Source organism: Pinus tabuliformis, chromosome 9, assembly GCF_031772625.1.
Source record: "Pinus tabuliformis cultivar Carrire ecotype Pingquan chromosome 9, CPIR1, whole genome shotgun sequence".
NCBI lineage: Eukaryota > Viridiplantae > Streptophyta > Pinopsida > Pinales > Pinaceae > Pinus > Pinus tabuliformis.
Window position 1 is genome coordinate 1499579887 of NC_142307.1, and position 27736 is coordinate 1499607622.

Genomic DNA, 27736 nt, shown 5'->3' on the forward strand with positions numbered 1-27736 from the left:
CTTTAATGTCCCTATGAACACATCAATCATATGCTCCTTTGGAATATAGTTTACCCTTATATTCAATTTTTTGAAGTCCTCAATGTGCTCCACCATTGAACCTTTTTGTTTGAGATTTATCAATGGGATAAAAAAGTGTTTCATTTTGTATCCTCATAATGTGCTATCATTTATTTCATAAAAGTTGCCCAAGTGACAATTTGTTTACGAGAGAAAATCCATTGATACCATACAAATTGATTAGGTTCCAAATATAAAGTTGCAATGCATACCTTTTGTGTCTTCTTCAGATTATGGAGATCAAAATATTGATCAATTTGTAGTGACCAAGTTACAGCATCCTTGCCATCAAACTTCCTCATATCAATCTTTGGAACATGGTGAGTCTTCAATCTAACATTAGAGTCCGTGAAATCATGATTATCATTTCTTTTGTTCTCATCTTGACTTTCCTTTACTACCCTTTCACCATTACTAAGAATTTCTTGTAGCAACTTTATCAAATCTATCTTCAAGTATTCGATGTTACCTTCAAGTTTTGCTTCTATACCATCCATATTAGCTTCCATGCCATCCATCTTAGCTTCCATGCCAACCATATTAGATTCCATGCCATTCATATTAGCTTCCATGCCATTATTTAAACCATCCATCTTAGCTTCCACACCTTTCTTTAAACCATCCATCTTAGCTTATGTTACTTTTTGTGAGGGTGAAATTTGTTGCTCTTGGTCTCATAATTTTGATATATCATGTTGCATGTCTTCCTCTTTTTCATGAGTCACGCTAGAGATTTCAGGCTGCTTACTAGGTGTTTCCATTTTCTTTCTTCGGGGCATCAATTAATGATAATTATGCTTCACTATGTCCTTTGAATTCCTTTAAACTAATTTTTCAAACAAAACTTATGCAAAATTTTAAAAAGACTACACATCGTTTTTAGCTTTCTCAGAGCTCGATATTGAATCAGTTGTATCTCTGTCATTGTAGATCTCCAAGGTATGACATTTCGTCATATGGTAACCCTCTGAGTCTGCATGCCAACCATGTAAGTCTGATCAAGATTGGATTATCTAAGAAATAGTTAATCCAAATATCCCACGATGTCATGATTATACACTAGTTCAGTAGAGCAAAATTGTACGATGTCCCACGTCTCACTATTTCGATATTCATACCTGAAACCAATACATAGAAAACTAAAGTCCATCATATTTCTGTAACATCTTACAAAATGTTAATCTGATGCCCAGAGAGTAAGTTATGATGATTTTCCTCAAGTCACCTATTTGAGATATAATACGGGAGCCTACAAAAACCCTAACTTCCTTAGATAATATCTCCAAACATATAGCGAGACAAGACCTCAAATATGTACCCAAGGTTCATCAAGATTTCTTCTCAAATGGGTTTTAATTTTATCTTCTAAAACATCATAGAAAAAATATTATAGTGAACATTTCACGATGACCTGTTTCAAGTGGCGAAACCCTAACATCCAAACCTCTGATACCAATTGTTATGCAACCAGCTCACAAAATAGAAGAATTATAGAGAAATGACTTCAAAATCAGCCTCTTCGAGGGGGAAACCTCCTTTACATTACACAAATGAACAATTTTTGGATGATACAAATGATAGGACCTCCTTTCCATATATAGGAGTCTAAGGGGTCACAATCTAGTCAAAGCCGACATAACAATAATAATGTAAGGTAACAACAATAACAATAGTGGGCTTCTACAGGGCACAATAATAGCAATATGTGGACAACATGGGCACAACAATAACAATAAGGAGCTACAATCACAATAATAATAAGGGAATGCACTAGTATTATAGTTGCCTAATAGGCAACTACAGGAGAAGGAGAGCCAATTGCAAACAATGGCTAGTCTCTCCATGGAGGCACTCCAATGTAGGATGCCAGAAAAATGATATGCCTTATACCTCAAAGAAAAATGGCTCCAGTTTTAGATAAAAACCCTTGCACAAAGAGGAACTATGCTTTTCCAAGACCACAGACAACTCATTGACCTTTGTGACCAAAGCACCCTGGAGGATAGGGCCAAGATATCTGAATTCTACCTACATAACTTGGCCCTAACAGATTTGAATGTGTGGGACCCCAATCAAAAAATAGGGGACTTACAACTCATGGCCTTGGAATAGTGGATGAATCATGAGGAGGCTAGAGCTACAAAAGTAAAAAGGGTATTGGAAAGAGAAGAAACATAACCCCTTTTCATCAGAGCAGAACAGCCCAACTCCATGTCTATCATTAGCACCAACAACCTCACTACCAATGATCACCAGCTTGCACCAAGATACCTAGCCACATAAGGGCAAGCAATCACTCATTGTAGGACATGTTGACATTTCTAGGAGATGAAAACAAGCAAGCCTGCCAAAGGAGGTGGAACACCTTGACCTACAGCCTAAAGATCAGGGAGTATCATTCTCCTAACAAAATGAGGGATGCACTAGAAAGGACCCCAATGTATAAGTAAGAATTGTAGAGACTAAAATTCAACTGGATTGGCTTGAAACTCATTCCACCATTACTTTTGGGGATGTTAGAAGGGAGAAAGGAGGAAGAAGAAAGAAAGTAGTGGGAGGAGATAGAGAAACATGTAGCGTTTTATCCACAAGGGGGAAGACTACAGTAGAAGCCTGGAATGTCAGGGAGGCCACCAAATCAATGAAGGACATGGACATAGATTGAGTTTCTTAGAGGATGAGCAACACATTCAATAGGGGGGTGATGATGAGGCTCATCAATGAGTAAATTATATGGACTTGTTGAAAGTCCTAGACACGCCAACATGTCAGGGGATCTCCCTGGTAAGAAGTCCCAACTATACCTCAGATCGTTTGGTGTAGGAGTCCCACCAGTGGGTCGTACGATATCACCTTGACTGTGGTTGTGCGCAAAGGTAAGTAAGATTTCATTATTGGTAGCAAGGGTGTGACATGCACATCAAGCCAAGGAAAGTGCATGAATGGTTCTAACACACAGAAATTGGGCTGAGTGCACCCCTTGGAAACTTGTGGAAGCATGTGGCTTGGAAGGGAACACATGAGCAAATATGGATCACAAACTTGAAGGTAGGTGATCCAAAAATCCAATGAGATGGTTAAAACAACAACACATCTCAGTAAGATTCATACATACATATACAAAAAGGGTCTATACATACATGCGTAAGAAAACAACCACATATATCATTAGAGTAACCAAGATAACTAAAATACAATAACAACATATGCGTGAAACATGTCAGCTCTGTTATTTTAACAAGTGAAAGTTCCAATCATATAGTACAACCATGGCCAACCACTATTCCCAATAACCGAACATTAAAGTCACTGCCACCTACTCCTCCAACGTGATGTACTAGCTCTGCACTGGGGATAAGTCAAGGCTTGTTACAATAATCTCCAAGCTTTCTCTAAGATACTCCTATCAGAAGCTTGGGTACCCAAAATCCCTTACAATGAGTTATGACGTTCTACAAATATCAAAGGGTGGGGTGACCCTTGACATTCTCCTCTATGACTCTTGACCAACCCTCATGACTCTTCACCCACTACATCACTATTACATTCAACTATCGACACTTGGACTTTCACTTTACAAGATGTTACATACAATCTGCACATGTACCCATGTGAGACAAAATAGGCTTGAGCAAGCCATCCAAGCTATCACTAAGACTTAGAAAGTTGTGGGAAGACCAACTTTTCGACATCCTCACGATGATCGATAGTGGCGAACTGATGCCAAGCTTGGTCATCCTTGATGGTGTCTGCACACTCAATAGTGACATTATGTTGTAAGAAAACTCTTGCCTATGTTGCATCCAGGTACACTGATATGGCTTCTCCATCCAACTCATCTGATAACATGCACATCATCATCTTGCACGCAACTCGACAAACAACATACTGATGCATAGTGACTTTGCTAATCTCCAAGTGTGTGTTGGTGACATGCGCATCAACATGTCGACATACATGTTCATCTCTAGTTGGACTTGGTTGTTGTCTTCCCCACAATGATTGTGCCAATGGGTGGTATCGCATGCACATAATGACGTCCATGCTCCTGAACACCCTTGCATGTGATCAATTGGACTTCTCACCCTGTCTGCACCATGCCAGCTACTGGGATGGGTCCATAACATGTATGGCTGTAGTTTCATTAGTCTGTGCATGTTGTGCCTCCTGTTGTAACTATTTATGCTGCAACTCCTTCTCTCATCTGCGCCACTCCTGTTCTTCCTTGAGTTGTCACTTCAGAACCTACAACTCCTTCTCTATTTCTCTCTCTACTTTTGCATGATCCTCTTGTCATGTTTTCACCTCATAGCCTCAATCTCCAAAGCTACTTTCATCGCAAGTGGATATGCTTGAACTTGAAGCTTTGCTCCACCTTTGTGTTGTCAACAACCTTCCTCTTGCATTTGTCGCATGCAGGTGTGGTAGCTTCTACTGATGTTGATGGTGATACTCGCTATGATGTCACTACCATTTCATCTTGATAGCCTTGTCCATGAACAACTTGATGTCTTCATAGATAGGAAAGTCCATAGACACTTGGTTGACTACATCCCCAGTGCACTCTCAACAGTGTCTTTGACTCTGCTCTCCCGGAAGCCATTATACCTATGCTACTGAGAGGTAGGCAAACACCTGTGATACTTGGAGACATAGAAATACTCATGGTAGGCAATCTGTCAGTTGAAAGCCAAAAAAAACTTAAGCACTGACATGAAACATACATTTGTGACTGTTTGTGAGGATTTTGCAATTTTCACCGAGAGGCTGGGAGACTGACTGCCAAAACTATGCAAGGCACAGTCTGGGCTGTCACGAGGATAACTGATTGCTGGAACTACACAATCTGTAGTACAGCCTGGCCTGTTGTGGACTGAAATTACAGAATGCACAGTTTTAGTCAGCAGTGACATGCAAACCAGCAAACTAAATTGTGCAGTTTCTCAGGCCCGCAAGGCATTGCCTCCTAGAATTTTGCAATGAAAGCCTAAAGATCAGTGCTAGGCTAGACTTGGGAAATTTCTGGAGGGAAGGAATAGCCTTCACTTCCAAAAATGCGTATTGATAGCAAGGAAAGGAAAGGTCTAGGCCAAGAAATCCGAGACCTGCTAACAGGCGACTTAAAACATGAGAAGTCTGAATGCATGGTGAAACTAAGTGAAAAAGAGAGTGCATGATCATGCATGGAAATAGTAACTGCAAGACTCAGAAAGTGAAAAACATGCATGTGTGTGAAGTGGGTTGTCGCAATGATGATCGTCGGTGAAAAAACAGTGTCATGCATGCAACAATAGTGAGATGCAAACGAAAACTGAGACTATGCTTCTACAAGCTAACATACATTAAAACGATAACAAGCACTCACTGAAATCAAGCAAATAACACTTACACAAAGTGAAACACAAAAAGAGACAATGATGCAGTGCAAGACATGACAAGGAGACTTACCCTGAAATAGCTAAGATGAAAGTGTCGAAGACTCCTGGATGTGATGTGGGATGTCACAGCTATAAGATCGATGTGAGGAATGAGCTCTACAAAGTATGGTTCATAAGTTTTGATAAGATTGATGTTATGATGCGCATGCCACAAATCTACGAAAAAGTGACACTTGGCATGTAAAATACAATAAAATACAATAAATTTGTAAACCCTTCTTACTAATCACATACCTATAAGTGATACAAGCCTCCATGAAACAAACCCAAATAAATATGCCAACATTATGGCAATGGTAATTGAAATTTGTTCCACAGAAAAGAGACTTATGGAAGTTACAATTAAGATTTCTAGGTTCTTAGGAGTCACTTACATCCATGAAAATATGGCTCCTTATAAAACCATCGTGAAGCTATATTCCCAAGGTGAAAAACATAAGAATTTAATAATTGAAAACTCACATGATTTATAGTACGAAGAGCTCCCCACAAGTGCTTCAGAGCTATCTCAACTATATATATTATTACGTTGATTTACCACAACACATGAATAACATCATAGGCTTGAAAACATTGCTTCAAAAACTACCTTATCGAAGGTTTTGGAGCAGGAAGGGCATGTGAGGGAGTGGGAGACTTGTTGTGAAAGATATGGCTCACATTCCAAAGCTTTTCAATGATATATTTGCATACAATAGAGGTATGTCACTCACATGTAACATCTAGCTTCTAAAAACAGATCCCTAAAATATACGGATGCCTTTTTCATGCTGCCTTTTTCTATTTCAGGAAAAGAAGCCCATGCATGGAAATCAGCTTTGCTTAGTCCTTAAGGGAACCGATCAAACTTAAGGGACATGCATCAATCTACGAGCTTTGGATGATAATTTACGTAGTTTCTAGGCTGAGTGGAGTTGGTTGTCTGTCAGGAATTGCATAATATTTGGGCTGAGCAGGCCACTGCCTCCCATAATTGTATAATTTCTGGGCTGAGGCCCAGTGCCGTGTCGGATTGCACATTTTTTTGAGGGAGGACTGCTTGACTGTTTTGCGCAATTTTGGATCCTGTTGGATACCTATACCCATAGGTTTCATATTTCATGATTGGAAAATTCAAGAGCCAAATATTCTCTGCTTTGATGGTACAAAGATCCCATATTTCCAAGAAAACAAGGTGTGTACATAGTTCCATGTTTACTCAAATTTTGATGGATGGTCCAACAGCCTAATCTAGATCATGCCATGTTTCAATTTTCTGTTGTAGAATAGAGAAAGAAGTCTGTCCAAACTGTTTAATCTTGGCAGACAAATAATTAGGTAGAGAATTAAGAGATCCTGTTGATGATGGATCCCGGTTGGGATTCGAAACGTTGGCAGAAAATCGTTCTTACTGTGGATTCTCCGATGACTAAAGAGAATTAAGGTTCCCAACTGCTTAATCTAGGGCCTTGGAAGAAATAAGGGCAGCATTAGATAGGAAATCAAAAGGAAAAAGCTAAGGAAAAGAAAAGGCACACAAAGGGTTTGCAAGTCTAAATGCACCCTCCATGAAGAAACAAAGCATTCATGTTGTCCTGATGATGGATCCCGGTTGGGATTCGAAACGTTGGCAGAAAATCGTTCTTACTGTGGATTCTCCGATGACTAAAGAGAATTAAGGTTCCCAACTGCTTAATCTGGGGCCTTGGAAGAAATAAGGGCAGCATTAGATAGGAAATCAAAAGGAAAAAGCCAAGGAAAAGAAAAGGCACACAAAGGGTCTGCAAGTCTAAATGCACCCTCCATGAAGAAACAAAATGCTAGGCAAGTAGATGGGTAGGCAGATAGGGGTTGCAGAAATGTCAGTCCTTACAATTGAATATGTGCTAACTTGTTCACAAAAGCAAAATCAATGGATTGAGAAGATCTTCTTCTCCATCAGCTTGCAGCAAAGCAAAGAAGCATGTCTAACTTCCCAATTTTCCCCTTTCCCATTCATCACTAATACCCCCTCATCAGTTGAAATTCATAGAAAAACTTGAAGTTTGATGGTGGTTTGTATTTCATTGGAAAGCCACATTTCTTGTCTAAAATTCTTTTCATTTTGATCTACTCCCTAAACTAAGTGATTCTCAAACAAACTTAGTAGTATCTCCCCTCATTCACCCTTTTCATCCATATTAACCCCTAACTCTATTATGTAATTCCCCTATGTTACCCTTCCCCTACTATTATTAACACCATGGTGTATAAACCCCAAGCATTGTATAAATACCCCTCCCCTTGGCATTATAGCCATATGTTCACAGTCAGGGATTAAATTGGCATCAGGCCAGTCTAAGAACCCTAAGCCTAATCCCTCTTCCCCCTTCAGAAGTTACCCTAGCCATTTGACCCCTTCATATGCGAAAAACCTTCAAAAAACCCATTTGTCTCCCTAACCCGCTTCATTTTTGCAAAAACACTTAAAAAACCCACTTTTTCCATTTACCCAAAGTCTGAGCGCCATGCGCATTTTCGCAAAAAACATATGAAAAACCCAATTTTTCATATTAACCAAAGTCTGGGCGCTGCATGAGTTTTTATAAAAATATATTGAAAAACCATGGAGATCCGCCATTTGCCAAAGTTCTCCGCCAGGCGCGCATCCCAAAACAAATATTATTTTAACCCCGCCTGCGTCCGTATCGTCCTCCCACTTCAACGATCCGTCGACCGTCCGATCGGGTGCCTTTGATCCGACGGCCCACATGGATATCGGACCGGCCCCGACGTCCGGACGTTACCTTCCGATATCTGTCAGAGGGTGACGTCAGGCCTCGGCCACGCGTCACCCCCACAGCGTATCGGAGGTACCCCTGACATTACCGCTTCCGTATGGAAGGCGGTGCGATATAATACCGCCGCGGTTTCCGGTTTCCGCCAACCCGCCCTGCAAACGTCACTGCCAGCGTCATCACCACGTCAGCGCCGCGTCGGCACGCCCCGCCCGCCATTGTTCCACCTGTCTGCCACCTCATCATCCCCGTGGACCTCTCATATGCTGCCACATCACCATATGACGTCATGCTGACGTCATCCGGCCTTGACCCCACCCGATGACGTCATGCTGACGTCATCCCAAAAAAGCGCCAAAGTCCCAAAAAATCCATATTTTGGCCAATTTTCGCGTTTTTTCACACTTTTTGCCAATTCGCTGTTGCTTTCTCTGCATGCTTTTTCACGTTCAAACCTGCGCCACCTTGCTGGAATCGATCTGGAGACCTCTGGCGTACCATTTCTACCCACATTCGTGACCGTTGCTCGCTGTTTACCAGGTATTTCTCCTCGTTAATCCTCCATGCACCTAATTTGTCTGTGAAATCCTGCAAAAAGATTAAGAGACACTGAAACTTATAATTTTACCGGCAAATTTCCTCTGCCTAGCCCCCATTTGCGACCGTGAGACCGAAAACCATCAGCTGAGCCTTGTTTGCCTGAATTTTCACTGAAATCTGTACTCTGTTCGCGCAATCGCGAACCAGTTACTCAAACTGTGCCTACTGATTATAAAAAGACAGAGTGAGACCAGACAGTGGTCTTACTTACACTTCAAACAGTATTTCAACTGCTGCACCTGATCATTTATCTTTCATCCCTGAACAATTCACTTTTTTCTGTTAAAGAAGACTCCTTTGTGTTAATCTGCATATTAACATCCATTTCTAATCCTAGAAGAAACCATGGATCCACCAGTAGCCCCGATAGCATTGAATGTTGCTCCATTAAATGCCCCCCAGAGAGAAGTGGATTGGAAGCCACTAGCTGACCTGGATTACCAAATATCAGAAGAAATGTTTATGAGCAGTAAGTTCCACATTCACCTATTGAATGAGTTAAAGGCTAAGCATGAGAGTGGAACAGATGTACTGGGCATATGGGACTCTTTTCTTCCTATTTTTAAGCTCCCTCAGGTCAACCAGTTCCCTGAGCTAATCCACCTGTGTGCTGAATGTTATGATGCCACTCAGAGGGCTGTGATTGACCCTTCTGGTTCAGTTGTTTTCTATGTTACCCCTGAAGCCATCAGAGACATGCTTTGCTTCAAGACTCAGAAGAAGTTGGTCCCTTTGTCACTGATAGACTTGATAAATCAAGGGGCTAAACTGACAGATGCTCAAGTCACTAAACTAAATCAGTTATACGTTGACTCTGACAGTGTGAAGTACCCTCCAATTGTTCATGTATATCTCAACCGGCTGGGCAGAGACCTTGCAGATATGATTAGTCCCATCTTAGGCTATAATTCAATTGAATATATTGATGAAACTGTGTTGGTGATGATGCTTATGTTTGCTCCTGGCAAGTCACCAATCTGCTACGACTATGCCACCTACATATCAGACAAGATTCATGAGCAATTGATGAATTTGGCAAGAGAAAGGGTGTTCAGATACACCTCCTACATCTACCACTTGATCTTGTACCATCAACATGAGAAATTTCATTTTCCTATCAAAAGGGTAGATGCCCATGGCAATCCTAGATCAGTAGTCTATTGGTCCTCAGCTTTCCACCTTATATCTGATTCTCCATATACTTACTGTGAGTTCATAGATCTCTTTATCCACCCAGCCATGTCTATGCTGATGAGCTCACCTCCTCCAAGACTCACAGATGATATGCAGAGAATCCTTCAGCTATCCAAATCATACAGCATTGGGGACTGGTACTTCTACCAGAACCACACCGTCATCAGGATATATGGGTGTGAATTGCCTCCCTACAGACTACCCAGATATGTGCCTATGAGGCTATTCGCCCTAGAATACTTCAGGCAGTTTGGCAATGTGGATGTGCTTCACTTTTCTGGCAAAGGCAAGAAAGCACAGTTGAAAGTCAGGAACCAACTTGGCCACTTTATCTATAACAAGAGAGAGGAAGGCTGGGTAGAAGCAGATAGAATGCTAGGAGGCCTTGGCTTGAAAACCAGTTTCCTCTGGAAACCTTATGACCCCAAACACTTTGTATCTATGAGAAGGCTCAAGTATAGGCTTTCCGGCTATAACCATGTGAGCTTGCCACATATAGAAAAATATGCAAACCAAGTAAAATGGAGGAGGGGGACCTTAGAGGAACCCATTACACAAGAAGAACTAAATGAAAGAGCACGAAGAAATCTCTTGAAAATGGCTGATCTAGAGCTTTCTGCACAGGTGTTCACCCTTCCAAGTACTCAAGTGGGAACAGCTGCATCTTCATCCACAGCAAATCAGCAAGCAGCCAAGGTTACTGAGCAAACCTCTGCCAAAGGCAAGGAAAAGGAGATGGAGCCAGAACAGCCACCTCATGAGGAGGTACAGCAGCAGCAACAACAGGTACAACAGCCACAAGAGGGGCAGCAAGAGAAAGAGCAGCCATTACAGCAAGAAAAGGCAGCTGAGGCACCAATTGTTACTGAACAGCAGATACCCGAAATGGTGCCCCCTAGGCAAGAGACAACAGTTGAAACATCAGTCCTCCAAACTCCCCAAAAGGAGGACATAAGCAGAAAAAGGGACAGAGAAACTCCCTTGACTACATCAATAAGTCATGGTGAGAAGAGGCATAGAATGAATCCCCTTTCAGAGGAGGAGATGCCTATTGGGCAATCTTTGGGCATGGGCCCACCTAGTATGGAGGCATCTGCAAGTTCCTTCCAACAGGAACAAGAGAGGACAGTGGGAGGAGAAGTCAGCTCCTCTAGCCAGCAGAGAGAGGGTGAACTGAGCATTAAACAGCAGTTCATTGACATAAAGAAGAGGAATGAGCCCATTAAAATACAGCTGTACAACCATTTATTGAAAATGGCTCCCACTAATCAACAAAGACTCATGTCTGCATATGATGTTCAGGAAGGCAAGATGATCATGAGTCACTTTATGCCAACTACATTGCAGCCACAATCTGCTTCAGACTACTTAAGGACCAATCTTGAGGTCCTGGCCAAAGACATCCACCCAATGGACAAAATTGAATTGCATAAGCAAACGGGTGAGATGGTATATGCTTCCTTGGCAGACAAGACATTGGACAATTACAGGCTAGAGAATAGCCTAAACAATACAGCTGCTCAGCTGGAGTTGGAGAGGGCCTCCTCTCAAGCAAAAGATAACAGGATCAGGGCCCTAGAAGATATAATCATAGAGATTGGGCATGACCCCAAGGACATCAAGGGCATACAAGAAATATTGAAGTTAAGGGATGCAGACATGGCAGCCTTAAGGAAAAAGTTCAAGATCCCAGCCACTATTCATCCTCAAACAGATGAAGTTGCCCAGCAGAGACATGATCAAGAGGCCACACAATTACTGGTGTCTCTATATAAACAATTGACCCAGACTCAAGAAAAATTGGGAGAGTCAGAGGCTGCACAGGCAGCATTACAAGCATCATTGCAGCAAAGGGAAGAAGGTCAGACATCTCAGCCTCCTCCAGAAATAATCAATCTGGAAGAAGCTCCTAAGACCACTGCCCCTCCTTTACAGCAGACAGAGCCAACAGCACCATCTACATCAACAGCTGCACCAGCAACAGAGCAGGCTCATAGTCTGGATATGCAGAAACTTCAAAATGAGATTCAGGTCCTGGAAGCTCAAATGTCAGAGCTGAATCAAGCCAAAGAGACTTTGGCTAAGATAAATGAAAAATATGATAAATCCAAACAGAACGTAGCTGAGAAGGAAAGAGAGATAAAGGCTCTCAAAAAGAGGATAAATGAGCTGGAGAAAGAGCTCACACTTGATAAAGTAACAGCTGAGCTCAAGGCAGTCCTATGGGCAAATATTGGCCAGTCCATTACTGACCAGTGGCATTACATTGAGACCATACATGAGCAGTCAGAGCTCATTGCAAAGGCACATAGGGAGATCCAAAGAGCAAGGGCAAATCTTGGCAATATGCCAGATGCTGCCAACAGAATGATCAATGTGCTAAATCACAGGACAAGCTCTCAGCTGGCTACCATTGGAATTACCAACAGAACTGAGACTATCTCAGTAGTCAAAAGGGTCCTGACCTTAAGAACCCTGATTCAAACATTGGAAAGGAGAAGCCAAGATATGCAGACAGAAACCAATAGATTCATGGACAGGTTCCTGGCATTGCAGAACAGAGGTCTCCCCAGCATACTAAGCAGTGCAGGAAAGCTGCTTACCCACGAAAATTATGCAAAGAGAGTCAATGCCTTTGCTGCAAGTCAAATTGCAGAAAAGCCCAGCACTTCAGCAGAATCAGGGCCAGCAACAGGGCAGATTCTCTACAACAGGGTGGAAAACCTGTTTTTCATCATGAATGAAATCAATCATCTGTTCGATGTGCCTCCAAACTTTTATAAATACACAGAGGCAGATGAGACCATGGAGGCAATTTTGAGGCATCAATTGCCCACACTGGAAGTCTGGACCAGGTTGATACAAATAATATTGTCAAACCAGAGCCAATAAATCAAGTTTTTCATTGAAATATGCAAAGCTGTCATACACAGGGAAATTTTGACATATCAGCATGCATGGAGAAAAGGGGCTGGGCCAACTCAGCGAGCTATTCGGCCACTACAGCAGCAAGCACAGTCACAGGTGGCAGGGCCGAAAACTACAGCACGACAGCCACAAAGCACACATGTTCCAGAATGAAAGCAGAACTTTCAGACCGACTCAATGGCCTCCAAAGGTCAAAATATCTTCTGACATACATAAAGAGCATTTATGTTATATTCAATGATGTAATAACTTTCTTATCTATTATCTGGAAAAGTTGGTGAACGCATTCATTTCTCAGATGACTCAATGCCTGAGATATTTTGTATGTAACACTTGTATAAATTCCCCCTCGCATGAGTTTGCAGGGGTTGTTGTTGATTTCTATTTCAGAGTTCTTTTGCTGTAAAATTCTCAGAGAGTAATACAAAGAGTTGATGGAATTTCAAAAGCTCGGTGTTGTTTGATGCGTTGTGGTGTTTGGCTGAAAGTTACAGGATTCCTACGTATTTCATAGCTCAATAAGTCTTTCTTAAAACTTTGTTTTATGTGTTTTCCAGTCTTTTCATCTCTCATTCATGTTTCAAAGCTTTACAGTTAATGGCAAGGAAAAAGACTAGTCCAGGATTTAATCACAGATTACCCTGAACTCAATCTAAGCTGTTATGAATGTTTTCTTCCAGATAGAGTAGATAAGGTGTAATTCTTAAATGCTGCACTTTCACACTATATCTTTCACAGGGATTATTTCTTCAGGAATTCAATTTTGCTCCTGAGGAATATATCTTTTTCTCACACCCCGGCTTAGTGAAAAATTCTTAATTGCTTTTCACTGGTTATTTACATATCATCATCATTATTTCAAATTTGTTTTATGAAGTATCTTAATGGCCCTGTAATTGCGGCTACTCAACTCAAGACTTCAAACAACCTATAGCCACAGACTCCATTGCCCAATGGACTAACCTCATCTGCAGATTTTCATCTCAGGAACAGAAAGACATCCCTCAACCAAAAAACCCTCACTTCATAACTAGCCTAAAATATTCACAGAAAAGAGACAAACCTAAAAGAGAGAGCCCTCTCTGATTATAGTTTCACTAGAAACTGTAATCCAAAGATTGGTTAGTGGTTACCCTGGCCGTATTCCCTTAGAGTCATAGGGAACAACCTGGGTGTTAACAGATCCTAGTAGGCTACCCACCTGATTTGCAAAATTTATTGAGGGAAGACTCATTCCCCTCCAAAATTGTGCAATTTTCTAGGGGAGTCTCTCAGCCAGCAAAGAGTCTAAGTCTGAAATGTCAGTCTACAAGAGGGAGATAAACAAACTGACATGCACAGGCCGACAGGCCACTAAAACTCAGTTGAAGCTTGTGTGCTTGATAGTGCAAGACAGGTTGGTATGGATTCTTAGTAGGAGGTGTTATCACTCAGGTTGTTCCCTTTGACTCCTAAGGGAATACGACCGAGGTAACCGCAGACAAATCTTTGGATTACAGGTCCTAGCCTACCTGCAATCAGAGAGGGCTCTCTCTTTATGATTTAGCTTTGTTTAGGGGTGATTTTAGGCTAGTTATGATGTGCAGAGTTTGTTTTAAGTTTGGTGGGATGGATGGTGATGTTTTTAGACATAGTTGGACTGGAAAGTGTGAGAAGTTCAAACCATTGGGCATGGAGTCAAGGATAAGGGCTGCTGGTGCGTTTTCTTGGTCACAAGAGGAATACAGAGCAGGATAGCTACACATGGAACAATATTAAATGCTGGAATTAAGATGAAATGGAGGTCAGGGGATGAGAGGCAATTAAGGATCTCTCATCCAGCCAAAGAGGGAAAGTGGATGAAGGCTAAATAGGAGCAATGAATAATTCCTAGAAAGCATTTAGAAATGAGAGAAATAGCTTAAACATGATCAATTAAGTATGCATATTCATCACTAATTCAGAGGAAAACATATAGAAATAACAGAAATTGAGCATAGAGTGTTGCAAAGTAAAGTCTAAGCTATTCTTCCTTCCTGCTATTTAGATGGTGACACAATGGTGGCATAAACACATATAAACTATAAACAGAGGTAAGAAACACTTATTGGGCCATGTAGAAGCACAAGAATTCCATAGTTCACTCTTCAACCCTTAAAAACACAACAGACAGTTCATCATCCAAGCATTCCGGCAATATTTGATTATAGAGGCTCTCAAAGAATACAGCGACAGTCTGGAGAGGAGTTATCAACCAACCAACCAACCCTTAATACATAGCTGAGGGTGGTATATATAGAGAAAATATCTACAAAAGCAGATCTCATAGCAGATCTGGGGGAAATAACTATGTTTAACCTAACATCTGCTGAAATAAATGCATAAAATATCTATTTGAGCTGCGCTAGAGGCAACAGCATCAAAAATGAGTTAATATGGGTCCGTGGCTCGGTGCAGTGTTTCTACAATAACTGTGCCTTTAATCTCTTATCTGCACCTTGTAGGCGGTTCTGCTGCTTTTCGGTGGCTTTAATGTGCATTGATCTCGATCTGATGAGCCTTAATGGGCTTTTACTGCTTCTTTGCCTTTGCTGGGGGCTCTTTATTGTTTATCTGCTTTGGCTTGAAGTCTTTCACTGATATTCTTCAATCTGATACTCTTCGCCACTTCACTGATACACTTTAACTTGAATCGGGGCCTTTTATTTCCATTGATACACTTCAAACTGTCAAATCGCCCTTTTTCATCCCTTTATGGCAAAAACAGGTGCTGCAATGCTTTCCGTGGCCTTTAGAATTGTATCGGCGCTTGGCCGATCAACATATCAACATCCATGAAGAAATCCTGCGAAAAATGGTCGAGGAATGCAACCAGATAACTATGCTGGGCCATGCTCATTGTCCGGAGCAAAATCTGGGCTTGGAGCGATCAAAAATGGTTAAGAAATGCATAATTTCCCTTGACTGGAGCGTGCATAGGCATATACATGAGAATATGAAAAAATGCCTCTCTTTTCTTTACACAGAAAAAGAACAATTTCTACGTAAAAATCACGAAAAACATAGGCGGGAGCGGCACTGTAGCTTAGAATTAATCCTGGCCATTGGATTGCGCAAAGGCAGATCCAACGATTGAGATCAAATCGCAATGTCGCTTATCGGCGGGGTAGAAGGGCGAGGCTTTATATATATATATATATATATATATATATATATATATATATATATATATATATATATATATATATATATATATATATATATATATATATATATATATATATATATAGATATATATATATATATATGCGATGGAGCGATATGGCGATCGCCGATATCGCTATCGGCGATCGACCATCGGGGGAAAGGCTTCATATTATAGCAATGGGGCGATGCGATGGGAGCGATAAGATCTAGGCCGTTAATTTGGGCGGGGGCAATCGGACGGCCGATATTAAGTCGCAATATCGCTATAAGGGAAACCCAGGGGGCGGGCCTTTATATTGTAAATGCAATGCGATGCGATATATGCGATAAAAGGGAAAAATCATGGTTTTGCGGAAAAAATGGGTTTTAACAATAAACCTTAAGTTTTATGAAAAACTTAGGTTAAACGATAAGGCGGGGATTAATGATAGAATATATATATGCGGGATATATGGGAAATGCGATAGGAAATGGCTCCCGATAGCGATATCGCTTCGGATGCGATACCGATATCGCATCGGAGCAAGGGGAATGGGGCATATATATGGGCCAACAAGAATTGCGATTGCCGATTGCCGACATGCGAAAATCGTATCGGAGGAATGTCATCGGGGCATAAACAAATGGGGCCAACACTTGCGCATACTGCCTCCGACAGCGATATCACATCGGAGGGGAAGGAATATGGATCGGAGGAATGATTTATGAATCAGCCAAGGTATAATTCAATCGGCAAAGTCTTTTTGCAATCGGAGATGGGTTTTAGTGCGTCGGAGGAAGGCTTTTAAGCTTCGAAAGGGTTTGTTAATGCATCGGAAGGGGTCTGATAGCATTTGAAGGGGGTTTTTGTGCTTTGGAATGAGTCCAAACACCTCAGAGGGGAGATTTATGAAGAAATGAGGGCTTTTTATTCATCAAAGGAGGGATTTTATGCATTGGAAAGGGTCCAAAGCATTGGAAGATGGTTTTAAGGAGGAAAATGGGGAAGTTAGTGAATGATTTAGGGAAAAGGAAGAAGGGGAAGTTAGACATGCCTCACTTGAGCTGCTCCAAGGGAAAATTGCCTTGTACTTGTGATCTGAGTAGATATAACACTTGAAAACATAAAATGGATCACAATTCATCATTCTACCACCACAAAACTACCTACCCAACCTACTTACCTAGCATTTTGTCTTCTTTTTGTTTAGGTGCACTTGAACTAGCAAACCCAGCTTTTCAATTTTTCTTTTGGCTATCCTCCTATCTAAATCGATCCTTATTTCTTCCGAGGCTTAGATTAAGCTGTTGAGCACCCTTGTTTCTCTGCCTATCTAACAATCTGTCGAGATTAAACAGTTTGGACAGATATTTATTCTCTATCTTCTAAAGCAAGCAATTTAGACCTAGGGAAGCCAAGATTAAGCTGTTTGGCCTTCCCTTAACTGTGAAATCTTTCAAAAATGGAACTTTTGCAGCATGGAAAAGATGAACATTTTTGGCACTTCCACTGTCAATCATGAAATATGAAACCTATTGCAATAGGAGGCTAACAGTGGCTCCACTTGGGGATGGCTTTTCCTTGTGAAAAGTCAAGAACAGCAGGTCAGATGGCCTTGTATTCAATTTTTGCTATACTCCGAAAATTTCCCCTTGCTGGCTGCTTTATTTATATATATGATAGCAGACTTGAAGAACTTAGGGCCTTCACTTCGGGCTTCAACTGCAGCAAGCTGCTACCCAAATAGAAAACTGAAATCCTACCTACCTACTCTAATCAGCACTTACTTTGCTGGTTAGGTGAAATGAAACAGCCAATGCAGCCACTTAAGCATTATAAACATCAATGACCTTTGCTGCTTGTATTTTTTGGTGCTTGAAATGGTGATCTTGCAATCTGATGTATCTTTGTTAACCATTGAGAAGATCAGAAAAGTCCTGATCTCCTTTGCTGAATCTAAACACTATACAAAAGGGTCTTGCAACATATATACACAATTGCTGAGCTGAATTAAAGAGCTGTACAAAGGTTTAGGATGACTATCATGCTTTGGAGTCTGGGGATCACTTTCAACTTGATTTTGAGCCTTGCAGCCTATTAATGGAGCAGAAGCCTAATTTCTTTCATCACTCAGTCTATCAGCAGATGGATTATACAAAACCTGGAATGATACTTGCAATTTGTTACATACAGGCTCAGATGGAACTTGACAGATCTGCGCCGGCTACTCCTCTCTATCTTTAAATAGCTCAGATGACTAAAAACAAAGTGGCAGGGAAAGAACTTGGATCATTTGATCATCATCAACTGCTTCCTAGTCTTCTTCTTCAATCTGACATTCAATGGCACTTTGGGGCTGCAAATCTAGAGGTAATGCATCAGGAGCAAGGATTTGACTCTCCTCTAGATGGTCAATATCAAAACCTGCTGGCACTTGATTATTAACTGCGTGATAATTCTCCCTAATAAACTGAAAAGATTCAAAACAAAAGGGCAAAGTTCCTTCACTGGTTTCAAAATTTTCTACACTTTCCTCCTCCTCTTCATAGCTGAAATGAGTAAGCCAATCACTGATTTCAGGCTGCTGAACCTGAACACTGCTTTCTCCCAAAATAGCTTATGTTTCCTCTGCAAGGTTAATATGGATTTGAGGAGCATATTCATCATCATACAGATCATATTTGGGCAAACAACTGAAAGGAGAAAAGCTATCATATTCACACAGTATATCAGGAGACTGCTCCTTCACATATGGCTCTATGAATATGTCATCCGATTTGTGGTAGGTCTGTTCGTGAATATCACTATTTTCCTATTGCAAAACAGATGTGTTCTGGTGCTCTAAATGTTCAACTTTCATTGCGATCTGTTGCATCATTTCCTCTATTTCTTTTAACAAATAAAGAAGTTTTTCTTCCTGCTCTACCTTGCATTGTTCCTCTCTAATCTTCAGATTTGCCTCCACGTCCACTGCCATGTCCTGCATTTGTTTCATAGTGGATGGGCTTCTTTCTCTCAAACGATATTCAATTTCTGCATCAAAAGCTCTTGGATAATGCAATAGAGCTAAATTAGGGGGAGGTATTATATTCAAAGGCATAGAATGATAAATTTGATTGAATCCATCTGAAAACTGCTGAACTGTTTCATCTGGAAGGCTTCTTAACTGATTATATTCTTCAATGAGCAAGAGGAAATTAACTTTGATCATCCATCTATCAAGGAAGAGTTTGAAAAGCTGCTCAAGATTAGAGATGCTAGCCTCAGGCAAGGTTTTGAACCAAGTCCTAAGTTCGCTTTGCAAAGAAAGAGTGGAAATCCTAAGACTAACATCCTCATCTTCTACTTCAAATATGTTAAGATAGTCTTCAAAAGCTTGGACATGCTTTTGAGCAGTAACTCCATTCTCTCCATCAAATCTCGGGAGATACTCAGGATGATCTTTAGGTAAAGGATTGAGCATGGGAGGCAAAATGAGAGGCTTATATCTATCAGGAACCTTACGAGGCACGGGAATATGTACAGGGATTGGAAGATTAGGCTTGATTTTTTGTTCCTCCTTAACTGTATAATGATCTTCAATAGCAATAGAAGACTTCTATTCCAATGTGCAAGGAGGCTTTTCATCAACATTTTTCAAAGGAAAATTATAAAAATTATCTCTACAATACAATATACATAGCAAAATATTATGGATGAGAAAGAACATAATCTCTTGGATTATAGTCCAGGTGAGAAGCCTGATCTTCTCATACAGTTCTTTCGGGTTCATTTCTCCAGTGGAGTCTTTATTATGAGGATGATGTGGAGTCGCCAGGTGGATGATTTAACCTTTGTGTGTCTGATCTCTGTCCACCATCACAGATCAGATGTAAACATGAAAATAACTCTAAAGAAAAGGTTCTCCAGAAAACAAGAGATATTTTTGAGATTTTCATGATTTTTTTGATTTTTTTTTATTTTTCAAAACAACTGTTATGATTTATTCAAGAGGCAGACTGATCAAGTACTTAGATTTGCAGTGATAAACAAATGATTCAGGTCCCTAGTGGAGTCGCCAATGATGTTATCACTCAGGTTGTTCCCTTTGACTCCTAAGGGAATACGGCCGAGGTAACCACAGACCAATCTTTGGATTGCAGGTCCTAGCCTACCTGCAATCAGAGAGGGCTCTCTCTTTATGATTTAGCTTTGTTTAGGGGTGATTTTAGGCTAGTTATGATGTGCAGAGTTTGTTTTAAGTTTGGTGGGATGGATGGTGATGTTTTCAGATAGAGTTGGACTACAAAGTGTGAGAAGTTCAAACCATTGGGCATGGAGTCAAGGATAAGGGCTGCTGGTGCGTTTTCTTGGTCACAAGAGGAATATAGAGCATGACAGCTACACATGGAACAATATTAAATGCTGGAATTAAGATGAAATGGAGGTCAGGGGATGAGAGGCAATTAAGGATCTCTCATCCAGCCAAAGAGGGAAAGTGGATGAAGGCTAAATAGGAGCAATGAAGAATTCCTAGACAACATTTAGAAATGAGATAAATAGCTTAAACATGATAAATTAAGTATGCATATTCATCACTAATTCGGAGGAAAACATATAGAAATAACAAAAATTGAGCATAGAGTGCTGCAAAGCAAAGTCTAAGCTATTCTTCCTTCCTACTATTTAGATGGTGACACAATAGTGGCATAAACACATATAAACTGTAAACAGAGGTAAGAAACACTTATTGGGCCATGTAGAAGCACAAGAATTCCATAGTTCACTCTTCAGCCCTTAAAAACACAACAGACAGTTCATCATCCAAGTATTCTAGCAATCTTTGATTATAGAGGCTCTCAAAGAAGATAGCGCAAGTCTGGAGAGGGGTTATCAACCAACCAACCAACCCTTAATACATAGCTGAGGGTGGTATATATAGAGAAAATCTCTACAAAAACAGATCTCATAGCAGATCTGGGGGAAATAACTATGTTTAACCTAACATCTGCTGAAATAAATGCATAATATCTATTTGAGCTGCGCTGGAGGTAGAAGCATCAAAAATGAGTTAATATGGGTCCTTTGTTGCTCGGTGCGATGTTTCTGCAATAACTGTGCCTTTAATCTCTTATCTGCACCTTGTAGGAGGTTCTGCTACTTTTCGGTGGCTTTAATGTGCATTGATCTCAATCCGATGAGCCTTAATGGGCTTTTACTGCTTCTTTGACTTTGCTGGGGGCTCTTTATTGTTTATTTGCTTTGGCTTGAAGTCTTTCAATGATATTCTTCAATCTGATACTCTTTGCCGCTTCACTGATACACTTTAACTTGAATCGGGGCCTTTTCTTTCTACTGATACACTTCAAACTGTCAAATCGCCCTTTTTCATCCCTTTATGGCAAAAAAAGGTGCTGCAATGCTTTCCGTGGCCTTTAGAACTGTATCGGTGCTTGGCCGATCAACATATCAACATCCATGAAGAAATCCTGCAAAAAATGGTGGAGGAAAGCAACCAGATAACTGTGTTGGGCCGTGCTCATTGTCCGGAGAAAAATCTGGGCTTGGAGCAATCAAAAATGGTTAAGAAATGCATAATTTCCCTTGACTGGAGCACGCACAGGCATATACATGAGAATATGAAAAAATGCCTCTTTTTTCTTTACACAGAAAAAGACCAATTTCTATGTAAAAATCACGAAAAACATAGGCGGGAGCGGCACTGTAGCTTAGAATTAATCCTGGCCGTTGGATCGCGTGGAGGCAGATCCAACGGTTGAGATCAAATCGCAATGTCACTTATCGGCGGGGTGGAGGGGTGGGTCTTTATATATATATGCAATGGAGCAATATGGCGATCGCCGATATCGCTATCAGCGATTGGCCATCGGGGGAAAGGCTTCATATTATAGCAATAGGGCGATGCGATGGGAGCGATAATATCTAGGCCGTTGATTTGGGCGGGGGTGATTGGATGGCCGATATTAAGTCACAATATCGCTATCAGGGAAACCCGGGGGGCGGGCCTTTATATTGTAAATGCGTTGCGATGCGACATATGCGATAAAAGGGAAAAATCATGGTTTTGCAGAAAAAAATGGGTTTTAACAATAAACCTTAAGTTTTATGAAAAACTTAGGTTAAACGATAAGGCGGGGATTAACGATAGAATATATATATGCAGGATATATGGGAAATGCGATAGGAAATGGCTCCCGATAGCGATATCACTTCGGATGCGATAGCGATATCGCATCGGAGCAAGGGGAATGGGGCATATATATGGGCCAACAAGAATTGCGACTGCCGATTGCCGACATGCGAAAATTGCATTGAAGGAATGTCATCGGGGCATAAACAAATGGGGCCAACACTTGTGCATACTGCCTCTGATAGCGATATCGCATCGGAGGGGAAGGAATATGGATCGGAGGAATGATTTATGAATCGGCCAAGGGATAATGTAATCGGAAAAGGCTTTTTGCAATTCGAGATGAGTTTTAGTGCATCGGAGGAAGGCTTTTAAGCTTCGGAAGGGTTTGTTAATGCATCAGAAGGGGTCCGATAGCATTTGAAGGGGGTTTTTGTGCTTTCGAAGGAGTCCAAACACCTCAGAGGGGAGATTTATGAAGAAATGAGGGCTTTTTATTCATCAAAGGAGGGATTTTATGCATTGGAAAGGGTCCAAAGCATTGGAAGATGGTTTTAAGGAGGAAAATGGGAAAGTTAGTGAATGATTTAGGGAAAAAGAAGAAGGGGAAGTTAGACATGCCTCGCTTGAGCTTCTCCAAGGGAAAATTGCCTTGTACTTGTGATTTGAGTAGATATAACACTTGAAAACATAAAATGGATCACAATTCATCATTCTGCCACCACAAAACTACCTACCCAACCTACTTACCTAGCATTTTGTCTTCTTTTTGTTTGGGTGCACTTGAACTAGCAAACCCAGCTTTTCAACTTTTCTTTTGGCTATCCTCCGATCTAAATCGATCCTTATTTCTTTCGGGGCTCAGATTAAGCTGTTGAGCACCCTTGTTTCTCTACCTATCTAACAATCTGCCAATATTAAACAGTTTGGACAGATATTTATTCTCTATCTTCTAAAGCAAGCAATTTAAACCTAGGGAAGCCAAGATTAAGCTGTTTGGCCTTCCCTTAACTGTTCTTTCAAAAACGGAACTTTTGCAGCATGGAAAAGATGAACATTTTTGGCACTTCCACTGTCAATCATGAAATATGAAACCTATTACAATAGGAGTCTAACAAGAGGCTTCAAAACAAAGCTAAGGAAAAATTTTGGAGGGTGGTTGTAGTCGATACAACAGGACCTTAATACAACTCTCGATCTTACAAAAATCATCTTTTCTCATAATTCTTTACATGTTTTGTTATATTTTTCTTAATGAGAAGGGTAAAGATGAGATGTCATGTCTAGTGGTCTAATGTGCATTGATTTCAGGTTTTGGAGAAAATTTTCACTCATTAAAGTGCAAGAAGACAAAGGAGACAAGAAATGGGGGTTTTAGGAGATGGGATCTCCCTCCTTAATTCCTCACTCACTTGAAGATTCCTCCATCAAATCTCATCAGCTCAAAGTTACAGGCAGTCGAGCCATCAAGATCATTGGAAGCCAAGCAAATGATAGTTGAAGACCAGTTGATCTTGAGATTGGGAGCCAAGCCTCCCTAAATTTAAGGAAGTTGTTGGTAAGTTTGGTTGTTCATTAGGATTCAGATTTTTGTTCATTGTAACCAAGAAGCATTTTTGAGTTGAAACTCTGTGACTGATCACACTTGTGAATTTTTGATATTTTAATGAAAATGAGAAGCATTCCCTTGATCCAGCACTGAGTTGACTTAGAGGGCTAAAGATCTTGGGTTAGGGCCCAACCATAGCAGCAGAGGATCATCCTCTTATATATGTATTCTTAGATTACATTCATAGTTAGCTACTGAACTTCTTTTGGTTTTGTTAATTTGGTAGTATTGGTATGATTAATTAGTTTTCTTCCTTTTGTGGATAAATAGAACAATGGTATCATAGTGACAAAAGGCATTCCATAAAATTTGGTGATAGTGGTTTTCACCTCATCTCTCTCTATTGGGCTCATGACATGAAGGACACTTTCATACAATCAAAAAATAGATTTCTTGCTTTACTAAATAAACTAGGGTTTCTTGATGAGTAGGTCATTATCTTTAACATTCTTAGGATAAGTTGCAATTGTCATTTTTTATTTCTTAGGTCTTGTATTGATTTCAAAACACTTCCATTCGTGCACTTAGCCATCAGATGGTAATAGTTTTGTTTTCTTCCATTTAATGAACCTTTCCCATGTATAGTTACATTTGTGTATAGATGCAGACAAGAATGTGTGTTTGTGTAGGAGCTTCTACATTGCAGGGAGACCTCATCTCGGTTTCCGCATCCAAAACTTACCCACCCATGTTGCCAAAATCCATGAAAATCTCAATTCAAATTCTTGTTTTGTAAGCAAAAATTGCCATTTCCATTGAGCAAATCCACCATTTTCAAATACTTGCTTGAGCTCTCAGTATTGTTCACCCCCTTCATGCCTTATTCTACCATTATCTAGCTTTCCAAAGCTTCATTCTATCTTCTAAACCACTTCATAATCTTTCAGCCTGTTCCTATTATATAACATGGGATCCTATAGGAGAACTAGGACATCCTATAGTTTTCTTGTAAGAAATCTTGTAGCAACCTGTTTTGATCCCGAATTGAGCAAAATCATCATCAAAGCTAGAATTAGGCCTCTACCTAACCTCCATGTCATCAAGACCATTCTAACTGCTATAGGGATTAATGCATGGGTGTTTGGTGACAAAGATACCCTCAAGGATCTTCCCCGCATCCTTGGTAGATAGTTAGATAAGTTGCAGCTAGCCCAAAGATACATACACATGTCCATATTAGTGAAATGACAATTGAAGTAGGAAGAAGGATTGTTACCTCAAGTCTTAGTGTGGTGTTTCCAGAGAGCACAAAGTAGTGGAGTGGAAGGCCCCTCAACTAGCTCCAATATCAATACTTGCACATAAACAAGACAAGGCGTAATATCACATCATATAACTTCAACAATCAATACATTAATACATAGCGATATTTAACTGCATATATCTAAGCCACTCATAATCATTAACGTTACATAAACATGTAAATGAATCACAATAGCAACACCATGGAGTGGACAACTCAATTGCAAGTCAATATTAACGATAGAAAATAGTGATTACAATCATCGGTTGCATTAGCCTTGCGTTACTCCTCCATCTCCTCTCTCTCTCCCTCTTGTTAACCTCTTGAAGAGCTGATGTCTAATACTAGCTTTGACAGTCAATAGGCAATCCTTTCAAATGTTTCAATCTCTTTCAAAATGGCCCTAGCCTCAAATATATAACATGAGAGGATAAGCCTTGCCAAGTCCTTCATGACTTCATTTAGGCAAAAGCAGAGATGTTTCCATGCTTTTGTGTTGTTTCCCTATTTGTAGACTCCATTAGGAATAGTAATTCCTAAAAATAGGTCGAATCTGGATGTTTCCTTTCTTTTATGAGATGACATAGGAGTGGATATAGGGATATTTCTCGGTCAACTTGCTCCTTTGACCCATAGAAACTCACTTAAGTTTCCTAACGCTCTTCCTGAGACAATAGACAGAGTTACCCTAGGCACTAATGCACGTGACGCATGGCTAGGAAGCTTTATAAAGTAGGTTGCTAGTTCCTGGATAGCATTAGCTTGACAAAGAGGCCTCTCAACTTGGTCATTATTTCAGTCATCTTTCCCTTCTCCTATGAGCTGATGAGGAGGTCATTTTCCTGTATAACAGATGCCCCCTAAAGTGTGATATCAGAGGCAGAGACGATGGCCGAAATAGTTTATATAATTGTCATTTATTCGAAGAGAGAGAGAGAAGATCAGAGCTTCGAGAATACGAGAAAGATGATACAACACACATATATAAAGCTTCTAAGATCATGTCCTGAGTCGGGCATTCCCACACTCAGTAGATATGTCAGAATGATTTGTGAAAAAATAGATATGACGATCATGTCCGTCGATAAGCACAATGTGGGACTTCTGTCATAATAAGATCATTTTGATTAGCTGTCTCCGAAAAACAATATACACAACTTGGGAGAAGAAACAAGGCTAAGTGATGTAAGCCTCTATGCAAGGTCTTGATTTCCACTTCACCGTAAAAACATAGTTCGATACATGTGAATAAAAGCATGGAGGTCAAACATGTACGAAATCATTAGATTACTAGTCAATAATGGATATTGTTAAAAGATGTGAGGATGGCCACCGATAATGGTGATGGTCTACAAGATGCATAGTACAATCTAGCGAGTGTGAATAATGTTTTTGTCATCAAACACTCATAGAATCATTTAACCAGGAGTTAATAATGAAAATCCCTAACCAAACACAACGAATCCTGCCACTAATGTCTACAAGTTCCAAGGCACTGAAGTGTTTCTGGGTCTATTTCCTAGATAGAATGTTGAAGTTGATAGGAAGAGACTTGTTGAAAGGTAGGAAATAATGTGTCGTACATCAGTCAACATGAAACATGACAGGAATGATTTTTTTTTGAGGAATAGTTTGAGCATTGGGTCAAATCGTCAGAGGGCATGATGGAAGAATATGCTTGATGGTTTGATGGAGGAAACAAAACAGAAAGGGTTTCCCTTAAACAATAGAAGGCATGACACAAAGGTTTTAACCATGCATTTCTAGAATCACGAACACCAAAGAGTGTTACGATACAAACATGCAAGAACATAGGGGTATATAGGCTAAACTCATAGGATCGTAAGGTTCATATTGATAGGTCGTCACAAAGAAGGTTTTGCTTAGGGAGTGCCATGTTCAAGGGAGTGACTGTTGCCAAAAAACTATTCTCAAAATACTAACATAAAGGAATTTTATTGTCCACTTTCCCCATCCGATTAATTTAATGAGTCCATATGGGTAAGCTTGGTGGTCTTTTCATATTTCGAGAGTTTGAAGAGATCATAAAGAGCATCTCCAAGGTGGTACATTTGTCATTGTTTTTAACTGAGTGCGAAAAAGGTTTAATATTATACCTGAAAAGGTTCCTTTTCCATAATTTAGTCTACTGAGTCCAGATAAAGAGATAAAACTACTCTCAATAGACGTTTTCCTCATTTTGTTACGAGTACGAGGAGAGGGAGTAAACTCGATATTCGTCGTGAAATTTTAATGAGTCACACAAGAACAAACTAAATAGATCTTCATAAAATTTTAACAAGTCCAATGAAGAAAACTCAAGGTATATTTTTCATTTTAATGAGCGAGGAAAAAGAGGTAAAAGAACTGCTCATTCCTTCTTCGTAGATTTAGTGAGCCTGAAGAAGGGAGAAACTCAAGGATTTTTCAAATTAAGAGCGAGAAAGAGTCCCAAAAAAGAAAGTGCTCATACCATCATCGTAGGAGTTTAGCGAGCCTGATGATGAAAACTTAGGTATTTTTCAGTTTAAGAGCGAGAAAAGATCCCATAAAAGGAATCGCTCATAATGAATCGAGCATCATCATTTCTGCAATTCATCCCTAAAAGTCCT